Source organism: Pipra filicauda, unplaced genomic scaffold (genome assembly GCF_003945595.2).
Source record: "Pipra filicauda isolate LSUMZ 115617 unplaced genomic scaffold, ASM394559v2 scaffold377_size797966_pilon, whole genome shotgun sequence".
Taxonomy (NCBI): domain Eukaryota; kingdom Metazoa; phylum Chordata; class Aves; order Passeriformes; family Pipridae; genus Pipra; species Pipra filicauda.
This window is the reverse complement of record NW_024104506.1, coordinates 290,970-305,027: the sequence shown is the minus strand read 5'-3', so window position 1 is coordinate 305,027 and position 14,058 is coordinate 290,970.

The window sequence follows — 14,058 nt, the reverse complement described above, 5'->3', positions numbered from 1 at the left end:
GCCCAGATCCTGAACCATCTGACAAGCCCTGCTTGACTCCTGAAATCTCGTTGCTTTTGACACGAAAATCATCAACAGCCTAAAAAGTAAAGCTGTGGAAGGACTTGCCTCAAGGAGCAAAGGCAAAGCGTCTTCTGCCATCCCTGGTAACAGGAAAAGAATGGAAGAAGCAAAGAGCTGTGTCTTGCTGACACATACTGAGCTAATTCAACAGTAATTGTGCCCAGATTGGGATTTAAAGATATAATCTATCTTCTGCTGCTGTTTTAGATGCAGCAGTTTTAAATAAACATGGTTATTGCCCTTAAATAATCATTATATGGCCCAAAGCAAAGCTCCAGAACATTGCAGGGGGCATTTAGTGACTGAACACAGGGAAATGAATCCATCCTGAGCTGCTGACCTGGCATGATCCGTCCTCTGGATCTGGTAAACTGTCACAGGGGAAAGAATCCTTATTTTTGTCCTTCAGCCTGCAGGAAGAGAATCTGCAGGTTCACCGAAAATTACTTTTCAGAGGCTCAGGTCCTTCACTGTCAAAATTCTTGATGCTTTGTCTGTTTGAAGGGGGCGCAAACACTGAGTTTTGGACGTGCTCTGTTAATGCCAAAGCGCTGTTCTTCTCCACTGGCAATCTTGGGAAAATCAATTTCTGTTTGAAAAGATCATTCCTGCAGCTGCTATCAGCTCCTGCCATATTTCAAGTGAGTGAGAAGGGACTGTCCTTGCTTTTGGCCATGCTGGCTTTTCTAGCCCTGGACACCTTGTGGTCCCTGCTCATATATGAATGTTTTCCATTCCCTTTCTCTAAATAACTCCTTGGTCCCTGATCTGTTTGGCTCCAGGTGCTCCCACACCCTCTTTATTTCTGTAGATAACTAAAAAAAGGTGCTGGTTTTCACACAAAGTCTCCAGATTGTCCAGGATCCTGTCAGTGATTCCCAGCACAGTCCTACTCTTGACATGGCTTTTAAAAATACAATTATTTATAAACAACACACAAATGTAGCAATTTTTAAAATATTTGTTCCACAAAAGTAACTGATGAATTTCCCATCCTTCCCCTTCCAGTAAGTGTCTTAGATAAGAACATGCTGCCCTTCCTGCTGGAAATTCTGTTGTGTCTTTGGAGACCTCGTCTTCTCCCTTCCTCTGTGAGGATCCATGAAGAAGGAAGGAAGAGTTGTCAGGACAATGAAATTGGGGTTTCATGCACATAGGGGTTATACTTTAAAATTCAGATAACAGCCTGGAGCCAGGTCTGTTTGAGGTTTTTGTGCCTTGCTACAGAACAAACACAGTGATGTGGATGTTTCCTACCAAAAGGAACACTTTGAGAAGCACCAGGGGCACATAATCCAGCTGGGCTGCAGCAAGATGTGCAGATGCAGTTGGAGCAGGGACATCTCCTTGCTGGAGGTCACAGCTGGTGACAAGATGAAGGTTGGTTCTCATCTAGGGAAGCTTCAGGATCCCCAGGACCAGCACTGCTGACCCAGTGCTCATGGATCCCTCCTTTTACCACCCTCTTGACCAGACCTTGTCGTCCCACTGGGAGCTTTGGCACAGCTTAAATGTGCAAGGAGAAAACCTGCAGGGGCAAACCCAACATATCTGGGGGCTGGATTTGCTCCTCTTCAGTCTGAGAGTGCTTGAGCTGCCAGAGGACTCTCATCGAAGGCCCGAATGGCACATTTTGTATTGCCATCAAGAGCACTTTGTGCTGATTGCAGGAGCACTGAGATGGTCCCACGGGAATCACTAGATTGGGAAATTTTCCTTCATAAGTCAAAACCTGGTTATTAAAAGCAAATGTGATAAAGACACAACTGGAAGTAAATACAAGCAGATTTCAAGCCAAAGGGGGAGGTTGCTCAAGGAACTGCCATAGAATTCTTTTTAGTAAGCAACTTTTCCACTCAGGAAATCCTCAGGTACTTCGTGACAGGGGTTGTGAAGGGCATTCCCGTTTACATGGGACTACATTAGCCTTGGATAGGAAGCAGACAAATGCAAATTATTCCTTCTGTAATTCTAAGATGTTGTAGCACAACATCTTTCTCTTTTTAAGCTTCCTGAGATACTTTGTTGAGATTTATTAAAATGCTATTCAGTTGCATCTGACCTCCTGCCACTCTATCGTCACATAAATTGGGAATAAATCTGACACTTACATTGCTCCAGAGCAGCTCCTGCTTCCTAAGCCTGCGATTCCTCTGGGAGGTGATAAAACAACACCCCGAAGTCCCTGACAATTCTGTTTCAGGGTGATTTGATGTAGATGGCCTGCTATCGACCTTTCAAGCCTGTATGTATTCTGCGAGCTGTCACCTGGGCTTTCCCTGCAACTGTGATGGCTGGAAACTTCACCCTTACATGAAAACTGAGACCCTCCTGAACCTCATCTCTGCAGGAACTGTCACTGCCAGCAAAACAGGAACGACCAGGAGACCCTACATAAAAGGGAGCCTCAAGAGCAACGTGCTTCCCAGTGAGTTCCATACTCAGGGTCGGGTTAGCAATGAAAGCAAACAGAAAATGGAGAGAAGACATAAAGCCCTGTTGGCCAGCCAGATTATTCCCTGGCTCTGCAGTTTCCTAGAGGCATTTGATGGGGCAAATACCCTGCAATTTGATGTCTTGCCCCAGTTCTGCCCCACATTCCCAGGGTACTGGGCTGGGCTGTTTGGCAGCACCTGCTTTGGGAGGCCCTGACACTTTTTACAATTACTTCACCCATGAGCCAGTCCCGTTCTCTTCTAAAAGTTCCCCCTAACTCGTCCTTCCAGCTTGTTGTAGAGGGACAAACTCGGCTTTGGGCTGCTGATCTTCTTTGGGGTGCCTTTAATTGTAATTTTCTGGCTGGCAGCCTCACTGCCAATGATCACAGAGGAAGTAATTGTCCCAGAAGGAGGAAATCCATTCCTGTGGTAAGTACAGAGGTAACAGAGCCAAAAGTTTTAGGTGCTCTTCCGAACCGACTATACATCCATTTCCTCTTTGCAGGGCAAACCATTTAACCTCTCTACCTGTTTGTCCTCATCTCTAAAATGAGGAAGGCAGAACTGACCCAGTTCTTATTACATGCCAAATGGTTTCAAAGCATTTTGAAGTCATTAAATAAAAGGCATTGCAAAAGGCCGATGCGTCGTTCCTGCCACGCTGCCATGGAACACGTAACAAGAGGTAAAATAGAAATCAAGGGAAAGCTTAAACCCCTCCTGAAGCTTATAAAGATTCACACTCTGTCTTCAGATTTAGATGTGAGAACTGTCCTGAACGTGCTGCACTTATTTAGGATGAAGGAGCAACGGAGCTGACAAAAAAGCAGTTGCCTGTCTCTGCTTGTAGAAGTTTTAACACTGTGATAGCAGCTTTTGCCTTGGTGATAAACAGACACAAAGACTCTGGGGCACACGTGGGTTTGGTTCCTTTTGTGAGGGCTGCCTCAAGTGAGGATCCAACTCCGGGTTTTGTTCTACTTTTTCTTTTTTTCTTCTCCTTTTACAGCTGAAACTATCTCACCATAAAGCTATTAATACTTCAAGAGGGAAGGATGGGGACAGAAAGCAGACTGGAGGTACAGAGGATGTAATTCAGCTCTTGTACATCAGAGCAGAGCTCACATGTATTTACGCATTTCCTTTATGGCATGGCTCTGCTGCTCCATCTTTGAGGCAGCTCAGCATGCTGGGAAAAGGGGCACAAAACACTCTCCTTCAGGTTCATCCACATCTGCTTCCATTTGTCCTAGAATGAGGCATTGCTGTTGCCACTAGAAATTCATTTAGGGATGTGTGAGTGTTACTAAGATCAGGATCTGGGTGTGACACTTTGACTTGTGTGCACAAAACACACCTGGAGGAAGCTGAGAGAGGCAACCCCAAGAGCCAGGTTTTAACCTGAGAATGAAATGAAATGTTGTGTGATCAAATAAAAGCCCTGAAATTCAAGATCAAAGGCCACACAGGTATTCCCTGCAAGCCCTGGAAAGAAATGTAATGCACAGACACTTGGTGAAGCTGCTCTGGAAACATTTCACAGGGGGAAAAAGACACTCCTAAAATATGGAGTTTATTCCTGTAGACCTCAGTGGGGATTTTGCTGTTATAGCACACAGGAACTGACACTCAAGTCAGACTTGTAGCTCAGAGCCCAGCAGTCCCATCGGCATGGAGAGGAATGCCAACCACAGGAAAGCTGACAGGACTTTTTTGTTGGCTCTTTGAATACAGCCAGTGTTCAACCCTGACCACACCTTGGATCTGGCACAAACCAACCTGCTTGGCAAACTCAACCCCTCCCCACTGCTCCAGTTCCCCAGACACAGCAGGGTGGGCCAGTTCAGCTGCTCAGGGGGTTCTCCCATGCACAGCAGCAGGTTTAGGGTGTCTCCTATTCCTACACAGCCCTGACTTTTCCTGGGGGTCTCTCCCAATCTGTGGTGCGGGGCTCCTGTCATTGGTACACTCACACTCTTCCATAACAGAGCAGATTAATATGATAACATATGATAACAGATTAATATGATAAGGCTTTTACTTGGGGTCTGTCTTCTCTCTGCTCTCCTCTCCACACAGTCTCCCCACTAAATCCCCTGCCTGTTCCTTAAGCAGGGATGGATTCAGGATAAAGAGGTTTTCGCTTATTGTCATAAGCTGACTTACATCAGGTGGTCAGAGAAGGAGGCTCAGGACAAGCCTGGCTGTGTGAAAGGATGACACAAACATTTGGGACATAACATTAGATGCCACAGGATGCTGGATACTTCTCTTCAGGGCTCAAGGTTGGCCAGGCTCTACTCAGCCTGGGATCTGAATGGAGAAGCAAAAAGAACCCAGTATCTTCCAAATGCCCCAGGGATAACCTGTAGCCTGAGCACAACTTCCACATGGACACGAGCCCCAGAGCTTCCCCCTCTGGTCTCTGTAGAGCTGAACTGGCGTTTCTCAGTGCATTTAGTTCAGTGGGATTTACATTTTTAATGCTGTTCATTGTTCTCCTGCCAGAGGTGGGATTTCTAGTAGCCAAAGTGTTCATTGATCTCTGGGAAAACAACTATCTGGAACAGAGGAAAGAAAATTAAATGCAATATTTATGCTGTTCATCTACATTTTTCCTGGAGGAATTTATCCTGGAAGCAGGAGGTATATTTTGTATTAATGTCCCAGATCCAAGCCTAGGATTTCATTCTTTCACAGGGTGCTCCCTCCTCTCCCACTTCCCCTCTCCCATTATCAGGCAGTGTCTTGGGTAGTAAAACGTGTTTTATAGGATTCTCTTTTTTTTTTTTTTAGGGGAGAGGAAGACAGGACAATTACGACTGTCTATCCAAGATTAAAAGCTTTTCCTGTATTTATTTCACAGGAGGCTGTTTTGTTTAGGCTTTGTTTTTTTTGTTCCAGGATGTTCTGTCTGCCACCAAGGAATCTTGCAGGCCATGGATGATGCAGTTTGGGTGCTCTGAAAGTTGAGCTGAAGTCCCTTAGTTCAAACCAGGGGAGTTGCTTTATCCGTTGCTGAAAGGATATAAAGGCATATATTTATAATCTCTCAGGGCAACAGTGATCCCCACCCTCTTCCCACCAGTAAACACGGAACACAGGGCAGTTTACCAAACAGGGCCTGCCAAAAAACAACCACAGCCATGAGTAAACTCCAAACAGGCTTTTCATGGCAATTTTGCACAGGACTGTGTTCATGGTCTGCAGTCCCCCCTCCATTCCAGGACCTAGGGAGCCTCTTGAGACAGGGCAGGGCCGTGTTTGGAGCAGGATGGAGAAGGTGCCTGGGTGAGGGTATTCACAGGCCGTGCAGCAAAGAACAGCCTCGGGTTAGTCCGCGGCCTTAGAGGAGTTTCCTGGGCAATTCCAACTTATGTTCAAAATCACTCTGATGGACAACACTTTGTGGCTTTTTCAGCTCAAATGATTTTTAAATTGCTGAGATGAAGTGAGTCAAATACCTCAGATTACATTCCTGGGAGCTGGGCAACCTATCAGCAGCAGGAAATTTGGCTTCTTCCAGTCCGTGTCAAAGCCTAATATTTATTTAAAGCCAGGCTTTATAGTGCTCATTATTGTATTTAAATATTTTCTTTCAGTCTCAGAAAAGCTGCCAACTCGTCTTAGCCAAACATGACTCCTGCAACCTAAAATTACTGCCTTGTCACTTCCAGCTCATTTCTGGGGGACAGAATTAGGGACATATGGAGTGATTTATACATTGCAGAACTGGCCAGCTCTCAGCCCGGGCTGATAAGCTGCTCAGTGTAGCAAGTGCTAACAGAATCATCTACACTGAGGTTAAAATTAGGACAGAGCTGCCCCAAAAAGAAGGAGCTTTGTTACCCCCAGGGGAGCTGAGGCCTGGGGTGGCTGAGACACACGGGGGCCGAGAACCCCCATGGGAAAAGGGAAGGAGGGTCAGTGAGACACCCAAGTGCCACCATTCTGTGAAGGAACTGAGCTATCCCTGCTCTGCTCACCCTGCCTGAGCAGCCTTCTGCTGGTTTGGTGCACCTGAGTTAACTCCAGGAATTGATCTGCTAATCAACAAGCAATAGCCACCAGCAGGGAAGGTGATCACCTGCTCTTGGGGAAGGACCACAACTGAGGGAACAATGCTGATGGGGAGCAGTAGGACCAAACAGCAGAGCGGGTTGGTGGGTGAGGGGTGAGGGACCTCCCAGGACAGACCACTTCTGACAGCTGTCAGTCAGCACACAGACCCTGCACTGGAACCAGTGACAGCACTCGATGAGCTTTTGGGTAATTGCTTCATCACCAACATTGCATGCTTATGATTAATGCGGAATGTCATGAAAAATAACTGTGGGGCAGGAAAGGGAGGGTAGAACATGTAAATGGAAATGAATCCTGTAGTATCCTGTCAAAGGCTGGTATTTTTTTGCTTAATACAGGCCTTGGAAGTCATGTGTGCACTGAGTGAGTGTTGCAGACATGTTTCATGTCTACAAACAAACATAAAAAAGAACAACTATAGAAATATAGTAGAAACATAACACATAAATATCTAAAAATACTAAATAATAAAGAAAGTACACCCTATGGCCTCCACAGATGTGCTGCAGTTTTTCATGGCCAGGCCTGTGGTTGGTTCAGTACTAATGGGTCTCCGTCCACCTTCAGTAACACAGACCCTGCACAGGGGCCATGCTCTGGAGCAGTCCCCCTCCCAACTAGGAGACAGAGTATTGTGTACAACAGACCGAAATCTCATTTTAAGCAAGGCCAAAAAGTCTGTGGCTGCTATCACAGCTGGAAGAATTAAGTGTTTATTCCACCTCCTTCCATATCAGTGATAAAAGTCTAGTATGTTTTTGAAGGAAAAGGAATCCCATTCCCCACATCTCATTACTTGCCTTCTGGTTTTGCACTCTCTTGGCCCACACAGACATACAGGCACAGACACACACATAAGAGTAAGACTCTACCTTGGGAAAAATCCAAAAGCCTGGCATCAGCACCTGGCACATCCACTTAATTCCAAGAGCTTGGCATTTACAGGAAACACATGGTAGTTGCCAGAATCAGTAACCCCTGAAGTCAGCTCAGCTCTCACATGCTGGTGTGAGCTGCCCAGACAGATCCAGGAGACTCTAGGTCTCACAGCACAAACACATCCAGCCCTGGCCTCTCCCTCACACTGGTGTGAAGCCTCACAGCAGCTTCTGTCCCACAGCACATTTTTCCCAGGTCCTTTTGAAACCGTGGGTACAGATCACAGTGGGAAAGTTTGAGTTGCCATTGATGTGCAAAGGAAAAAAACATCTTTATGCCCAGGTAATCTGTGGAACTCGTTACCACAAAATGTCATCCAAGTCAAGAGCTCAGCAGTGCTGTAGGCACAAGGGGAGGGCCCAGGGCTGCACAGAACCAGGTAAAAACCTGTCATGATTAGGGGATGTTTTGCTCTGAGGTGTCCACCACGCTTAGCTTGGGAAGCAAATCCACCAACAAAGGCAGAACACTGGATTTGAGCTTGATCTCAGCCATCACAGAAATTCCTCTGTTTCTGTGTCTCCACAGGAATGGCTGTATGTGTCATTTGAAGAACATCTATTTTATTTATTTCCCATCTTTTCATCCCTGTTCTCCATTTTTATAGATCTGTTGGCATAGGAGTTGGATACTTCAGCAAATGAGGTTAACCTCTGACCATAAATTACTGCTCCCTCAGGAGGAAGTGGTAATAAAAAAGGAAACAGCCCCAACTCCAGCAGAGGACAGTAAAGGCAGGCAGCAAGGGCTGCACAAATTACAAAACCACCGGCCCCTGAAACCCAGGACTGGCCATGCAAATAATAATGTGTGACATAAACACACACAACACTGGACTCAGTTTGGCCAGAACAATCATCCTTATGCCAAGAAAAATATGCAGCTTTCCCATTTTCCCTGGAGTTTCCTATATAATGGCTCTTGGGGCCTCTGTCACATCAGAGACAACACGTGGCAATAGACCACAGGCAGCTGAAAAGAGAAATGATCAAATCATTTGGAGTATTCCTTTTAACCCTCATATCATGCAAGAATAAAGGGCAAGATAGCCCTTGGTAACAGTGATAGGATTAAACAGAGAGAAAGCACAGCCAAGTGCACTATCAGATATCCTTCATGATTCCCATATCAGGATTGTAGGCTCATCCCAGTCTGTGGCTGGGATTTACCTGTGGGAATTTACATGCTCATCTTGAGACTGTGTAGAAGAAAGATATAAACAGTTCCTTTCTCTTTAACTGCCCTCTAAGGCACTTCAGGTTGAGCTTCTGAGCACAGAGGGACCCTAAAATCACTGCCATTGGGGCAAAAAGTCGCCCAGGTCAGTTGTAAGAAGGGAAAGGAAAGAAGACGAAATTCCACAGGGCTGGGGGAGATAGTGGTTCTGAATGAGGGGTTTATGGTCTTTGCTTGGGGCTGTCATGCACAGGGGCCTTCCCCAAGTATCCTGGTGAGAAGCCAGAACAAAGCGTGAGTGTGAGTGAAAATAAACCCAGAACTGAGCACAGAAATAGACTCAAGCACTTGGGAAATTTGTCTCAGAATGAATCCCTACTTTTCCCAAATAGTTTCAAGAGTGCTTTCTGCTCTGCTTCCATTTTTTTCTTGACTCATGGGGAACTCTCTGCAGTTCACCTGGAATATATTATAGGGGCCAAAACCTTCTCCATATCACTCCTTGGGGTTTTTTGTTCCATAGGTGCAGAGGAAGTTATTGCTTCTTTCATTAACATCGTTAGAAACAGATCCATTGGAAAAAGTTTTAAAAAAAAAGGTGATGTGGAACAGCTTCAGTGCCAACAGTGGCTAAGCAAACTATGGGTTTCCAATCTGAAAAATAGGTACCTGAGGCAGGGAATTATTTAGGTCTTTAAACTGAAGGAGGTGAAGAGGCAACAAGAGCTGCACCAAGGAACTTGGGGAGCAGCAAATGAAACTAGCAGGTGGCATGGTGAGAAAAACCAAAGGAGACGTTTCTGTGTGCACCTTGCAGACAGGCTATGGAAAACACTGCTGTGGGTATTAAAGATACACATGCCCTCAGGATGAGCGTGGTAAGGTCAGAGCAAAGGCACCAGGAATTATTAAGCAAAAATACAGCAGCTCTCTGCCAGCATGTGCCCAGATGGTCCCAGGCTGGGAAACTAATCCTGGAAAAGACTATTTCTTCACTGCCTTCTTAACTGTCTTCAATCTAAGCCACTGTCAGACAGGACGATGGAGTAGATGAATCTTTGGCATGATATATTATGGATGATCTTATGTTTTTAAATGTTTTTGTGCTAAATGGGGAACATTACTGGAAGCTGCTTCTCCCTCACCCATTCCTTTGTGCTGCTCCTGACCGAGTCTTATTCCTTACTAGTGTCCTTAGATGTGCCCTGCCTCTCTCCACAAGCATCTGCAGGCAAGCACCCAGCAGGTCTTAAACCTCCTTCTCTTCCCCTCCTGTGCAAAAAGTAGGAGGAATGTGGCAGCCAAAGAGAGGATTTGCTGCCTTTGTGCTCGGAGCAGCCATGGTGGCAGCCCCATGCTGGAGGCACATGGGGAGCTGGCTGCTCCCCTGCTCCTGGCTCTCCTCCTCATCTCCAGCTGCTAAATTGCACTAAAAGAAGCTGAGAGTATAACTGAACAACAGGAATTTTCAGTGTAAGCAACTATCGCGGCTGCCAGAGGGATGTGGAAAGGAGGAAGCCAAGAGACTCACCCAGGGGAAGTGTTCAGTGCACACTCACTATTAAACTGAGATCCATTCTTTCTCTCCTTTTCTAGACCATTTCCCTTGTCTTGTTTTTTGTTTGGAGGGGGTGAAGGAGTGAGATCAACACTGCTCTGAGATTGAAGCAATAAATAATTCCTTATCACCATGACACTGCAAACCATTGGAAAATCTCTATTGCTGTTCAGGCCAACACTTGTAATGAGCTACTGCCAAACTGGATGGCAAAAAGCAAGAATTAACAGCTGACCCTGGAATATTTTCCTTGTCATCCAGGGGCGTCACTTTCTTGATATAAGGAAGAAACAGTCAAATCACACAGAACTGAGTATCTGAGCTGTAAGAATGTCATGACATTACTTGTCAAAGGGAGATCTAAACTTCAGCTTGGGTTTCCAGGGCTAGGTGAAGGATTTGAAGGTTGCTATTATTTTCCTAAGGATGCTATTATTTCATTATGTTATTTTGTATCAGCAATAGTGTGGCCAGCAGGGAAGAGTCAGTTCTAGGCCCCTCATTCCAAGACAGACACTGAGGGGCTGGAGCATGTGCAGGGAAGGGAACAGAGCTGGGGAGGGGGCTGGAGCAGCAGGAGCAGCTGAGGGAGCTGGGGGGGCTCAGCCTGGAGAAAAGGAGGCTCAGGGGGGACCTTCTGGCTCTGCAACTCCCTGACAGGAGGAGGGAGCTGGGGGGGGTCAGGCTCTGCTCCCAGTAAATGGCCTCCGATTGTACTGGGGAAGGTTCAGGTTGGATACTGGTAACATTTCTTTATGGAAAGGGCCTTCCAGCCCTGGCACAGCTGCCCAGCGCAGGGGTGGAGTCCTCACCCCTGGAGAGATTTAAAAGATGTGTGGATGTGGCAGCTGGGGACACGGGTTAGTGGTTGGGCAGTGCTGGGGAAGAGTTGGACTCCACGGGCCCAGAGGTCTTTTCCAACCTGGACAATTCAGTGAATTTATGATTCTGTGAGTATTCAGCCACCAAACTGTAGCATTATTTTGATGTTCATGAGGTTAAAAGAAAAACTCTTCTAGAAGAATGCTAAATGTTTCAACCCAGGCTAAAAATTTCAGTCTACAATTTGTGGCCATACTCCAGCAGTCCATGGCAGACAACTCCTCTGTTATTCCATTCTACAGCACAGAAAGACAGACAGTGTAGAGCAGCATAGATCTAACGTTTGTGCCAATATGCACTAACAGAAAATACAGAAAATGCTTATACTTTTTAAAAAAATTTCTATAAAACAGAGTTAGATTTATATGTAACTTCAGTGTTTTCATGCCTATTAGATTTTAATACAGCACATAAAATTGGCAGAAAGTACCTTCTGAAATGCCCTTTGTTACATCTCTGCATCCGTTTCCATCTACCAGATTCTGCTACCTTTATGCATTTTGAACAGACCCTTACACCCTGAAATAGTCCCAGGGAAAGTGAGGGAGTTTCTCAGACCACTGCAGTGTGCCTCTAATAGAGTAACAAAACCCTACTGAAATGGAGTAATAAAGCCAACGTAGCTGGGGAACAGAGAGATGTGCTGAATCACCTCCCCACAGGTACACCTCCAACAAAATTACCTGTCTCCTTGGAAGGGAGACCTGGAAATTTTCAAATCCCGCACCTTGCTGTTATCCACATGAACTGTCACCACCATTTCATCAGGAAAGTGGAGTGATATTGTTCCCAGAAGTACACATGTGAAAGCCACAGCCAAACCTTGCAGAGCCTCTGCTGTCAGTGTTGGTGTTCCGGACCGTTGGCTCCCAAAAGTAACAGGTGGAAATAGGAAGCTTTCCTGTAGGAAAGGCTGAAAGGACAACTGGTTTCCTTAGTGCTCTGGGATAATGCCGGGAAGGAAGAGGCAGTTCTTGGCCTTGCAACACCCTCATCAACCCACTGGTGCTGGCAGGAATCCTCAAGGGCTCATTACTCAAGGCTCAATTACTTCAGAAAGAGCTGCTGGTTCAATCCTTCTGCAGGCTGAGGATGTCACCAGTGAAATCCCCATTTCACCTGCACAGTGCCAGCTTACGGACTGTGAGTTTGCTCCTCTAAAAGTCAGTTATGATCCTGCAGGAATGTTATATGAGTGCACAACGGCACAGAGTAAGGGTGACACACTGTGTGGACAGAGAGAAGTGCAATTCCTCTCCTCCTTCCCAAGCTTTTTTGAGGGATTTTGTCCTTTTTTTGAAATCCGAGTGTGGACTGAGGCAAACCCAGAGCAGTCCCAGGGGAAGTCTCCTTTGGGCTTCTCCTGAAAAGAGGTTGAAGCCTCCCAGGTGAGGGTGAGCTGCTTCTTGCTGCTGCAGCACCTTCATGCCAAGTGCTCCCATCATGGATCCAGCCAGAAGCAAGAGGCAATAAATCTGAGGATATCCCTGGACTCTGAAGAAGAAGAGAAAGTTTTCTGTGACCTACAAACTGTTGCCACAAACCTATGAGGAGCAAGAGACACACAGAGTCAGAGCCATGTGCCATCAGCAGAAAGAAATCTCTCCAGGCATCAGCATGGACTCAGTGCTGCTGGGAGAAATGAGACAGTCTGGCTCAAGGAGTTGAAGCTAAGAAAGAAAAGATGAAGCAGCAGTTTCATGTTTTGGTTGCATTTTTAAAACAGACTGTGAATGTGACCCTTATCTGAAGAAGGGGCTACCTTGCCCACAGCTAAAAAGGTTGATCTCAATCCCAGCTGTCAAAGGCACCAGCCGAGAGCCTGACAAGTACCTGGACAAGGAGATGATAACCAAGGGAAGCAGAGATGAGACATGCACCAGCCAGTCTGCAGGGCCCACCTTGCTGATTTTTAGAATCCTTACTTTTCCCACTGAAAGCCCTTGCTATTCTCACCTCTGTCATTTAGTGTAGGAAATCCCTCCAGTACTTTTCGTTCTTCCTGATGCCCAGAAGACAAAGAACCTCTGTACAAAAAAACCTGTGGCATTGCTAGGGATACCAAGGCTTTTGAAAAACAACTGCTTTGTTCTTTAAATGTTAGTAAACAGGGTGTGAGATGACAGGTGCAGAGAACACAAAGTTTGGGGATTTTAAAAAAAGAGGAGCAGCATTTTTTTTCACTGTGAGCTTCACCCTTTACTGGATATTACAGGCAGAAACAAGCAGGACCCTCCTGCCATGGGATACAGGCTTTACTTTACAGCAGTTTCAATTCAATTTGCCACAACCAGTCAGTCTCACCCCGTGCCATGGTGCCATGAGAGGCTGCAGTGACATCCTTCTCCCATTTAATCCCAAAACATCTTGCTAGTCAGTCTAATATCCTGCCAGGCTGAGACTCCTTCTCCAGGATACTTCCAGTGCTCCAGTGTTATTGCAGAGTCTGGACCACCGCTTTTATGAGAACACAGTGTCTTTGGGATAGATACTTAACCCAGCTTTACAGATGAGGAGCAGAAGGACAGAGAGATCAAGTGACTTTTCCAGGAACATACAGGTGAGGTTTGGCAGAGGAGCAGTTTGAATCATGCTGTTGAACCAGAGCAATGCCCTGACAACTGGATTGTTCCTCCCATCTCTGTCTGATATCCCACTGAGTTTAGGAGACTGCTAAGAGAGAAATTAGGGGAAGGAAAAGCACCAAATGGGAAGAACATATCTGACTTCACTCACAGACCAAACAGCAGAATGCAGTCGCTGAGAACGGCAAGGTCTTGTTGGCTTTTCCTTAGGAAACAGCATCCAAGAAACGGCTGCTTTATCTCTGAAATTCGTGGCACAGGCTGTGCTGAAACAAGCCCTGAGTGGAGCTCCCTGGCCCAAGTGGTGACTCCCAGGGGACAAAGGGGAGCCTGT